The sequence below is a fragment of the Ovis aries genome, chromosome 3 (genome assembly GCF_016772045.2).
Source record: "Ovis aries strain OAR_USU_Benz2616 breed Rambouillet chromosome 3, ARS-UI_Ramb_v3.0, whole genome shotgun sequence".
NCBI lineage: Eukaryota > Metazoa > Chordata > Mammalia > Artiodactyla > Bovidae > Ovis > Ovis aries.
Window position 1 is genome coordinate 44,684,082 of NC_056056.1, and position 11,301 is coordinate 44,695,382.

The window sequence follows — 11,301 nt, forward strand, 5'->3', positions numbered from 1 at the left end:
GAATTCCAGGGATGGTGGAGCCTGATGGGCTGCCATCTATGGGGTCACACAGAGTTGGACACAACTGAAGCGACTTAGCAGCAGCAGCAGCAGGCTACATACCAAGGTGTTAAGTTGAGAGTTGATGCTCTGGATGAAAAAAATGAATTCCTCTAAACCAGATGAAATTTAAACTGGTAGCTGTGAATTCCCTAACAGAAAAGAAGTAGTAGAATATTTTTTTCAAAAAAATATTTTTTGAATTTTAGAATGAAATCTCTCCTTATTTTAACATCTCTTGTCTTAGTTTTTCCTCATTTGACATGTATGCCTTTTTTTTTTCTTTAGTAGACTTTATTTTTTAGACATTTATGCCTTTTAAACAAATCTTTAAAGATGAGGGCTTTTGTGTCTGTTCCTAAATTCAAAAATAGAATGGTCAGAAGCTGTATCTTGTCTGAAAGAGATAGCAGTAAGTGGTGACTTGAAGGAGGATCTCTTAGTTCTTTGCCCAGGAATTAAACTTGCATAGCTGTATGAAAACCAGAAAATCCCAACCACTACAACAGAAAGAGCTAGAGGCTAGAAGCAGAGTTCCTCTGGCTCTTGCTCTGTTTGAAAGCAAGTGTTTCAAGGAGACGAAAACTGTAAAAACAGATGCAAAGCTTATTATTAGAGACACAGCACATCAAATGGGAGAGTACACAGAGAAACAGTTTGCTTATTAAAGACAGAAGCAAAACAGAGATACACACCCAGAGAGAAAATGGCGTGGGCATCCTCTCTAAAGGGGCTTCGCAAGTGACTCAGATGGTAAAGAGTCTTCCTGCAACATGGGAGACCCAGGTTTGATCTCTAAGTCAGGAAGATCCCCTGGAGTAGGAAATGACAACCCACTCTAGTTTTCTTGCCTGGAGAATTTCATGAACGGGACTGGGAGACTAACGCTTTCACACTTTAACTTTCATCCTCTCTAATAAGGAGGAACACCATAAAGAGGTGGTTAAATCATTTATTTATATAAGGCAGTTCTTCCAGGGCTTTGTTTACCTTTGGCCAATTATCTTGTTTCTTTTTCTACCTGACCTGCCCTAGGACCCTTCACAACATGTGTGAACGACTTTTTGCCAGATGGATTCCACTGCAGAGGTCTGTGGGAGGTTTGGCATCACAGATTCTGGGGCAGTGCCTCCTCTTTTTTGATCCTCAAGGAGCCTTTCTGTGCATGTGTAGTCAAGAAGGTCTCCTTGACCTCAGGAATGAGAAATATGTGCTCTCTTTATCTTTTATCTGGGCAGGACTCAGCTCCTGTCTGTCCCTGCCGTGACTGCTATCTTAACGTGTCCATCAGAGTCAAAGTGCAGCTCTTTACCCTGTTCATGTTGTTATATCTATCTAAAAGTGTAAACAGGAGGCTGGCTATACATGTCTAACCTGTAGCCCATCTATCTCCTGCCTCACGTTCACTACTGGAATATGTTTATATGGGGGAGGACATTTTTCCTCTACTCTCAGGTTCTCTAGCTGGTTCTGTAAAATAAACTGACAATAGGCAGGATAACAGGAGAAAATGCATACAGATTTATTTGAAGTTACAAGTTTTACCTGCTCCTGGGGGCTTCAACATATATAATAAAGAAAATCCTTAAAGACACAGTTAGGCTTGGAAACTTTTATACTTTTTGGACAAAGGAGAACAAATTTAATAAGTGACAGGGAACTTTGGGGCTCTAGGGGCAGTAAATTGTAGGAAGGCACCTATGTAGGGAACTAATGGTCAATAAGGGCTAGTTAGTTACGGCTAGTTTGTTTGTGTAGAATTTTTTCTTGGTGTCCTCTTGTCTTTGATGATAAAGTTGTTATTCCCCTCCTGTTCTAGGAAGTGGAGACAGGGGAAGGTGACACCGTCACAAGGGGAATTTATGATCTGTTTTCAGGCTATAGTCCACAGGTCTGCAAAGAGTTGGACATAATTGAAGCATGAGAAACTCTGGGCTGGAGGAAGCACAAGCTGAAATCAAGATTGCCGGGAGAAATACCAATAACCTCAGATATGCAGATGACACCACCCTTATGGCAGAAAGTGAAGAACTAAAGAGCCTCTTGGTGAAAGTGAAAGATGAGAGTGAAAAAGTTGGCTTAAAGCTCAACATTCAGAAAGCTAAGATCATGGCATCTGGTCCCATCACTTCATGGGAAATAGATGGGGAAACGATGGAAACAGTGGCTGACTTTATTTTTCTGGGCTCCGAAATCACTGCAGATGGTGATTGCAGCCATGAAATTAAAAGATGCTTACTCCTTGGAAGGAAAGTTATGACCAACCTAGATAGCACATTGAAAAGCAGAGACATTACTTTGCCAACAAAAGTCCATCTAGTCAAGGCTATGGTTTTTCCAGTAGTCGTGTATGGATGTGAGAGTTGGAGTATAAAAAAAGCTGAGCATCGAAGAATTGATGCTTTTGAAGTGTGGTGTTGGAGAAGACTTGAGAGTCCCTTGGACTGATAGGAGATCCAACCAGTCTATCCGAATCCCTGGGTGTTTATTGGAAGGAATGATGTTGAAGCTGAAACTCCCAATAATTTGGCCACCTGATGCAAAGAGCTGACTCATTCGAAAAGACCCCAAGGCTGGGAAAGATTGAGGACAGGAGGAGAAGGGGATGACAGAGGATGAGATGATTTGATGGCATTACCGACTCAATGGACATGGGTTTGGGTGGACTACAGGAGTTAGTGATGGACAGGGAGGCCTGGCGTGTTGTGGTTCATGAGGTCACAAAGAATCAGACACGACTGAGTGGCTGAACTGAACTGAACTGAACTGAAGCTACTTAGCACTTATGCCAGAGTGGCATATTTGGGGGTATATATTCTGATCTCCTACTTTATTGCTGCCATCTTTTACTGAGTAGATATAATTAACTGTATGATACTCATTTTGAGAGTTAAAAGAGTGGGAAAATGGTATAATTTTTTTCAAGTGAGAGGGAAAAAACAGTGCCTTTTGTTGGTATAAAATAGAAAGATGATCCTATTTTATAATGTAAGAAGCTGGTATGCAGACCATATAACATTAAAGTTATGATTTTCAGTATTTTTAAAGTACAAAAGTCATTAACTAGAATGTAAATATTGTCAGCAAAATGCTCCTTGAATATCATGACTCTTGTGACTTTAGATCATGAAAATCCTGAGGAAAGTTAAGAATAAATGAGCTTTGTGTTTTAGTTAGGAATCCTGTTCTTGGGAAACAGAAAATTCAGTATTTGAGACTGAGATTTTAGAAAACAAAAAGGGCTAATCAAGATCAAAGCAGGAAAATTATCCCTTTTTTGAAATACTCACAAGATGTGTCATTTACCCAAGTCCTCGGCTTTTCATGTGAACCAGTTACCTTGAGCTTGTTTTCATTTTCTTTAATTTTTAAAATTTATTTTTTTAACATTTCCTTTTATACAAAATTTATCTTTGGCTGTACTGGGTCTTTATTGCTGCACATGGGCTTTCTCTAGTTATAGCAAACAGGGGCTTCTCATGTTGTGGAGTACTGGCTCTAGGTTTGTGGGCTTCAGTAGTTGTGGGGCACAGATTTAGTTGCTCCTCGGCATGTGAAATCTTCCCAGACCAAGGTTTGAACCCATGCCCCCTCCAGTGGCAGGCAGATTCTTAGCCACTGGACCACCAGGGAAGTCCTCCTGCTTAGGTTAAAATCAACAATTATTTAAAGCATTAGGCTGTTAGAGAAAATAAAAGATGTAGATCTTGCCCTTCAGGTGTTTACAATCTAGTGAAATAGGACATAGACCCATGGAATAGTAAGTAATAACAGCAGTTTGAGTTCAATGGGAGATGATGTTGCCAAGTCATGTGAGTTAGTCATGCTGAATAACTCAATGGGAGTTGAAGATAAAAAATCACTTTAGATTGGAGCTTTATAGAGACAGTGACAGTTAAGCCATCTTGAAGAATAGGGGAGTTGTGGATAGATGGAGTTGAAGAAGGATGATCATATCCAGCCTGGAAATTCATTTTGTTAGTCTTTTAAAAAGAAGTTGTTTGGATAATTTTTGTGTATGAGCCGAGTTACCCATGACCCAACATTCTGATACCAGCTAAAACTCTTCACTGCCCTTCATTCTTTTTTCTTGTTTCCCAGATGGTCAGCAGACTAACATGGGTTAGGGAAGGAGGCAGTGATCAAGAGATGCAATAGAAGGATCAAAGAATAAAGAAAATCCTCCTGGGAAACCTGATAGTGGTTGTGTTTAATTTTATATCCTAACAAGGGTCAGTGTTGAACTAGACTCTCCTCACAACATACAATTTACAACCAATTTAAAACCAAATGATTATCCCTCTTTTATCAAGGGTAACACATCTTAAAAAGGGTTGTGGTGCCTATGCTTAGAAAAGCAAACCCTGGGCATGCAGAATTGTGTCAACTAGAGCCCAGGGGTATTAAAAGAGAAATTGTTCCAGCATGCCCAGTGCTTAGCATCTAAGGGATGAACATAGGAGATAATCACTTATCATTAGACAAGTGTAGTAAATAGATTCAGGAAAAAACGGCCTGACACCTGGGCAATTAAATTCTTAATCATAAATTACTGATTACACTTAACTGTGCTGAATGTGTTATAAGAATACAAGGAAATCCATTTGTACCTAAGTTACAGATTGTACCTCCCCTTAATTATTAAATTCGAAAGTGCAGTCCCCCACCCCCTCCCCAGAATATAAAGCGTCCTCCTCATCTTCCCAGTTCTCCACTCCATGCTGGCTGAGCTTTCATTCACAGCACTTGCTTGAGCATTTTTGGAGAATCTTCTTCTCAACAGGACGTTGGTATCTGAGCAGAAGAGAAAATTGTTCCCATTTCCAAATCAAAGGTGGTTGTATTTACATAAGCTCCTCTTTCATTTAAATCTGTCTTAATCCTTAAGGATTTAGTAGTTGAAATGCAAAATGCATAAAATGAATTTTTTTTTTTTTTTTACTAAATGAGAAAAAACTTATGAGAAAACAAACAGTACAGAGGAAGAATTTTAACAAAATATCTTTCTTTTATTTTCATGTTTTATCTAAAATTGGATGGTTTTTAAGATATTTGTTTTTATTTTCCCACTGAAAGATTAAAATAAAAATTTATATGTAAATATATACATATATGAAGGAATGAGGTCATAGTTTCATTTGACAGTACAATGTAATCATTTTAATCTTACTTTCAACCCATCTCTAAGTTCAAAATAATCCTGAAAAATTTTGAGTTTGATAGCTGAGTTGAAGGGCAATTGGTCTACATTATTACTCCAACAAACACATTAAACCATGGTTAATTATTACCTCTTGGGATTGCAAAAGCATGGTCAGTGTAGATTTTTTTCCTTCCTGGGTAAAGTGCAAGAATTTATTCTGTGCTGTGTGAATGGCTTAGTTGAGAGTTCTTAAAAATTCCTCCCCTGGTGAAATGATAATTACTGGACCTACCAGGAGAGCAGAGATGAGGCCAAAGCTCCTGGTTTGCGTCCATTGCTAAATGCGTTTTTTTATTTAATCTGCTTTTTGCGGTGGTGGGGGGTGGGGCATGTTATAGAAAGGCCTTTTGTTTTTTATAAACAAACCCAAGATACTTAAACTTTAAAGATCTTTATCATTAGATCAATTCTTTTTTAAAAAAAATGCAAAGGGGTTTTACTAAATAATCTTAAAGATTTCTGCCTGCTATAAAATCTTTCTATGGACTGTAATTTTGTTTAGTTCTTTTTTACATTATCACTAATATCCTTATTTGCATACACTTTTTCATCATGTTAATTTTTTTCTACACATGAACTACTGCATTTAAGTAATTCTACCATATTTGAATTGTAATATTAGAGGAAGGCAGTAGAGTGATATGGCCTGTTTCCCTTCAGGATAAGCAAGTGTCCACTAATTGACATTATTAGCAATACCAAAGCCATTGGAATCTTAAAATTATCTTTGTTTTTCTTTGATATTTCTTATTATAAGCTATAAAGGATATAGAAAGGACTTAAATTTACACATTAGATTTTCTTTTTCATATTAAAAAAATTTTAGCCTGTATAATTTTCTGCTAGATTAGTTGGTACCTTAGCAATGGATGAAATGGTTTTCATCTTTCACTAAGCACAGTGTAAGTAGTGAAAAGAAGTAACATTTATCTTTCATCCACTGAGTGTCAAGCACCTATGTGAATATTATCTAATTTAATTTTACCACAATCCTGTGTGGTAGGTGTCATAAACATTATGAAACTGTAGGATGGCTAATAGTGTCAGAATAGCCCACACAGTACCAGTCATCAATTAGGGAACACTAATGGGAAAATACCACAAAGCTTACGTACTTCTGCTGAGTTACTAACCCTTGCAGGCTCTATTAATGTTAGAACCAACCGATATTCAGAAACCCACGTATGGATATGTTTCTTGTTTTGTTAAGGTTGTTTAAAGCTGGGAAGATCATAAAGATCATGGGTTCTTATTCCAATTTCAAAAGGATAACTTAGAAACTATTTCCGTTGTCTTTTGTTTTCAGAAAGGTACTTCTAATAGACTTTGTCCCTGGTTGACATTCCTTGAGAAAGATGACTGGTTTAAAGGACCCAGAAGGCTGCTGCTTTTAAAGCAAATCAGATCCAACAGTGTTACAAGAAATCCATTTTGCTTTAAGAATTTACTCCACATATGCACTTGCACATGTGTGAAATAATCTACTTACAAAAATAGTATAGCCTCTTAACAGTAAAGTAAAAGATTGGAAGGACTCTGACACTGCATTGACCAGTGACTTAAGCATGTAAATTTTGGTATATCCATTCAATGGAGTACTATACAGCTGATCAAATAAATGAAGTGGCTCTGTAGATATCAACATAGCTCTAAGAGATATAACTGAGAGAAAAAAGCTAAGTGTGGGACAGTGTATTTCGTATGTTATGATTTATGTATGTAAGGGGAAGATTATAAACGCACCCCCACATATTCACATACATACTTGGTTTATGCATCAATTATTTCTGTATTCTCAACAAGGAGACAAAAATGGGGTTTAAGTGTGTGGGAGTTAGATGAGTAAGGAAAATTTCTTTTCATTGTATAGCCTTTCACTTTTTTTTTAACTTTCAAAATAAATGTGTTTGTATTTTTTCTTCCTGTAAGGATAAAAAGAAGCTCCTTTTTTCAAGAGTTTATCCTTGGGAGAAGGAAGGGGCTTTTTGGTTTTCATTTAACACCATTTCACTGACTTTCTAACATGTATGTACTATTTTTATTTAAAATATGATTTAATTGGCAGGAGGATCATAGGGGTTTCCCCACCTAGGGGTTTCCCCACCCCCTCCTTCTTTATGGTTTCTTACAATTAAAAACAATCCAATACATTTTAATATTTTAAAAAAGCTTTTGCTGGCCATCTTTCTCTGTTGTTTGGGAAACATTATGAGGATAAGGATCTTTAAAGACCTCCTAAGGCCTTTATTTATTTATTCAGATTGTAACTTTTCTGCAAAGTTTTTGAATCTGACTTCATTGGTTTAAAATGTACTGTCTTTTGCCCTATACTCACCCATGTGAATTTCCTCAAATTCTAGTAAAATGCTTATGAAAGGCATGGACTTTTCACAAATTATCACGCTTCTTTTTTTTTTTTAATTTATTTAGTTTTTTATTTTTTAAATTTGAAAATCTTTAATTCTTACATGCATTCCCAAACATGAACCCCCCTCCCACCTCCCTCCCCATAACATCTCTCTGGGTCATCCCCATACACCAGCCCCAAGCATGCTGCATCCTGCTTCTTAAAGGCACAATTTCCTGGGCCTGGACCCTGTCCAAGAAGAGAGGAGGCAATAAAATGCTTTGTTTTCTTAGTTTAGGTGACAGAAGTGAAATCATAAAGGATAATATTTCACAAGGTGCATATATGCAACACAAAGCTATGCTTCAGAAGCATAGTTGGTGAGAAACTTATTTCTATAGAAGGATCTCTCAATCTCCCAGTTCTCTCTCAAATGTACTATCATTTCACTTATATTTATGTCATCCCTGATTCTAAGAAGTTGGGTGAGGTTAATTTACAGAATCAAGTAATAGGCCAGTGTATAAAAATGGATGATGAAACAGAGGTGAACACTATTGAATACATTTAACTTTGTACTTTCAGTTGTGTCTCCTGGCTTGTATAACTTTTATACTCACATGCTTACTTCATATAGCATTTTTTTATTTCTACCTGAAATACTTTGTGCTTCCACTTCATTGCCTTTTTAAAATTTTCTTTGGCTGCTCTGCACCTGGGTTTTCTTTGGTTGTGGTGAGCAGGGGCTACTCAGTGTGGTGGTTTCTCTGGTTCCCGAGCATGGGCTTTAGGGCACACCAGCCGTCTATGGGGCCGCACGGAGTCGGACACGACTGAAGTGACTTGGCAGCAGCAGCAGCAGCAGCAGCCTCAGTAAATGTGCCTCATGGCTGTAGCGCACAGGCTCAGTAGTTGTGGCGTAGGGGCCCAGCTCGCTGATTCCTAGAATGCCGACGTTCATCCTTGCCATCTCCTGTTTGACCACTTCCAATTTGCCTTGATTCATGGACCTGACATTCCAGGTTCCTATGCAATATTTCTCTTTACAGCATTGCTCTTTTCGGACCTTACATCTGTCACCAGTCACATCCACAGCTGGGTATTGTTTTTGCTTTGGCTTCATCCCTTCATTCTTTCTGGAGTTACTTCTCCACTGATCTCCAGTAGCATATTGGGCACCTGCTGACCTGGGGAGTTCCTCTTTCAGCATCCTATCATTTTGCCTTTTCATTCTGTTCATGGGGTTCTCAAGGCAGGAATACTGAAGTGGTTTGCCATTCCCTTCTCCAGTGGACCACATTCTGTCAGACCTCTCCGCCCGTCTTGGGTTCTCCTGTGGGCATGGTTGGTTTCCTTGAGTTAGACAAGGCTGTGGTCCTAGTGTGATTAGATTGACTACTTTTCTGTGAGTATGGTTTCAGTGTGTCTGCCCTCTGATACCCTCTTGCAACACCTACCATCTTACTTGGGTTTCTCTTACCTTGGGTGTGGGGTATCTCTCCACAGCTGCTCCAGCAAAGCACAGCTGCTGCTCCTTACCTCGGAGGAGGGCTATCTCCTTACCACCGCCCTTCCTGACCTTCAACGTGGGATACCTCCCCTAGGCCCTCCTACGCCCGCGCAGCCACCGCTCCTCGCTCCTCAAGTTGCTCCTCACGGTCGCCGCCCCTGGCCTCCAGTGCGTGGTGGCTCCTCAAGGCTACTGCCCCTGGCCTCGGACACGGGGTAGCTCCTCTCCGCCGTTCCTGCGCCATGGCAGCCTGGCATTCTCAGCTGCTGCCCCTGACCTCGGACGTGGGGTAACTCCTCTCGGCCGCGCTTAGTGCGCCAGGCTTATTTAACTTCTATGCAGAGTACATCATGAGAAACGCTGGACGGGAAGAAACACAAGCTGGAATCAAGATTGCTGGGAGAAATATCAATAACCTCAGATACGCAGATGACACCACCCTTCTGGCAGAAAGTGAAGAGGAGCTAAAAAGCCTCTTGATGAAAGTGAAAGAGGAGAGTGAAAAGTTGGCCTAAAGCTCAACATTCAGAAAACAAAGATCATGGCATCTGGTCCCATCACTTCATGGGAAATAGATGGGGAAACAGTGGAAACAGTGTCAGACTTTATTTTTTGAGGCTCTACAATCACTGCAGATGCTGACTGCAGCCATGAAATTAAAAGACGCTTACTCCTTGGAAGAAAAGTGATGACCAACCTAGATAGCATATTCAAAAGCAGAGACATTACTTTGCCGACTAAGGTCCGTCTAGTCAAGGCTATGGTTTCTCCAGTAGTCATGTATGGATGTGAGAGCTGGACTGTGAAGAAGGCTGAGCGCCGAAGAATTGATGCTTTTGAACTGTGGTGTTGGAGAAGACTCTTGAGAGTCCCTTGGACTGCAAGGAGATCCAATCAGTCCATTCTAAAGGAGATCAGCCCTGGGTGTTCTTTGGAAGGAAAGATGCTAAAGCTGAAACTCCAGTACTTTGGCCACCTCATGTGAAGAGTTGACTCATTGGAAAAGACTCTGATGCTGGGAGGGATTGGAGGCAGGAGAAGGGGACGACTGAGGATGAGATGGCTGGATGGCATCACTGACTCGATGGACATGAGTCTGAGTGAACTCTGGGAGTTGGTGATGGACAGGGATGCCTGGCGTGCTGTGAATCATGGGGTCGCAGAGTCAGACACGACTGAGCGACTGAACTGAGGGGTCCAGTTGCCCCATGGCAAATGGGTTTTCCTAGACCAGGGACAAAACCCATGTCCCCTGCATTGACAGGTGGATTCTTCACTACTAAACCACTAGGGAAGCCCTCATTGCTCTTTTAAAGGTACGTTCGACTCATTTGTGGAGGAGCCGGAGTACATGTTTTTCCCTTCCTCTTCAGCCTCTACTCTTCCTCTGGTGCCCTTTATGGTCAGATTTTAACAAGGAGTAGCTGGTAAAGAAATGTTTGCAGAGTCCCAGTTTCAGTGTCACAAGAAGAGAACAGAAGGGTGTGTTTCAAAGTGAAAATAATTTAATAACTGATACACATTTGTGCTTTTCTAAAATTTTAAAAATTTTCATAGGAAATTTTTATACATCTAATAGCAGTTCTATAAGCTTTTTTACTTACTTGCTTTCTCTTCTACATATGAAATAAGATAAATAACAAACTCAGTCATGTATTTGGGCACTCACAAAGAGCACTGTAGCAAGCCCTGAGAGATCTATGATATTGAGTATCTTTTATGTCAGAGTGAACAAAGATGGAAAGATAGTTGTTTCCTGTCCTCAAGAATTTTGGAAAAAGAAAAGGCTAGTTTTTTCAAAGAGGAGTACGTTTCTAGTAATAAGCTTAGATTGGGAATATTTCTGCTAGTATAAAGTTCTGTGCCATTTGCCAGTAATGAAGTGTAAATGAATCCTCGTCTGCTATAGAATACCTCAAGGGACAGCTTATGATCTTTCTTTTCTGTCATGAAAATGATTGTTCCACCCTTACCAATGGCATTAAACTTAACAGAATATTACCTGCAGTCTATTTAACAGCTAATGTTAAAACCAAATTATCCACAAAGCATAAATTAAGATTAAAAAAAATATGTTTAACTGCCTAATGTAGGCAATGTTTAAAATTATATTCTGGGGGCTTCCCTGGTGGTCTAGTGGTTGAGGCTCTGTGCTTGCACTGCAGGGGGCACTGGTTCACTCCCTGGGAGGGGAAATGAGAT

At 39.7% G+C, this 11,301-nt stretch overlaps 1 protein-coding gene across 3 annotated transcripts in view; it reads left to right on the forward strand.

Annotated features, from left to right (window-relative positions):
• The window catches only part of WDPCP (WD repeat containing planar cell polarity effector), a 727,433-nt gene that overhangs the window by 248,065 nt on the left and 468,067 nt on the right, over positions 1–11,301 (forward strand). The window lies entirely within an intron of this gene.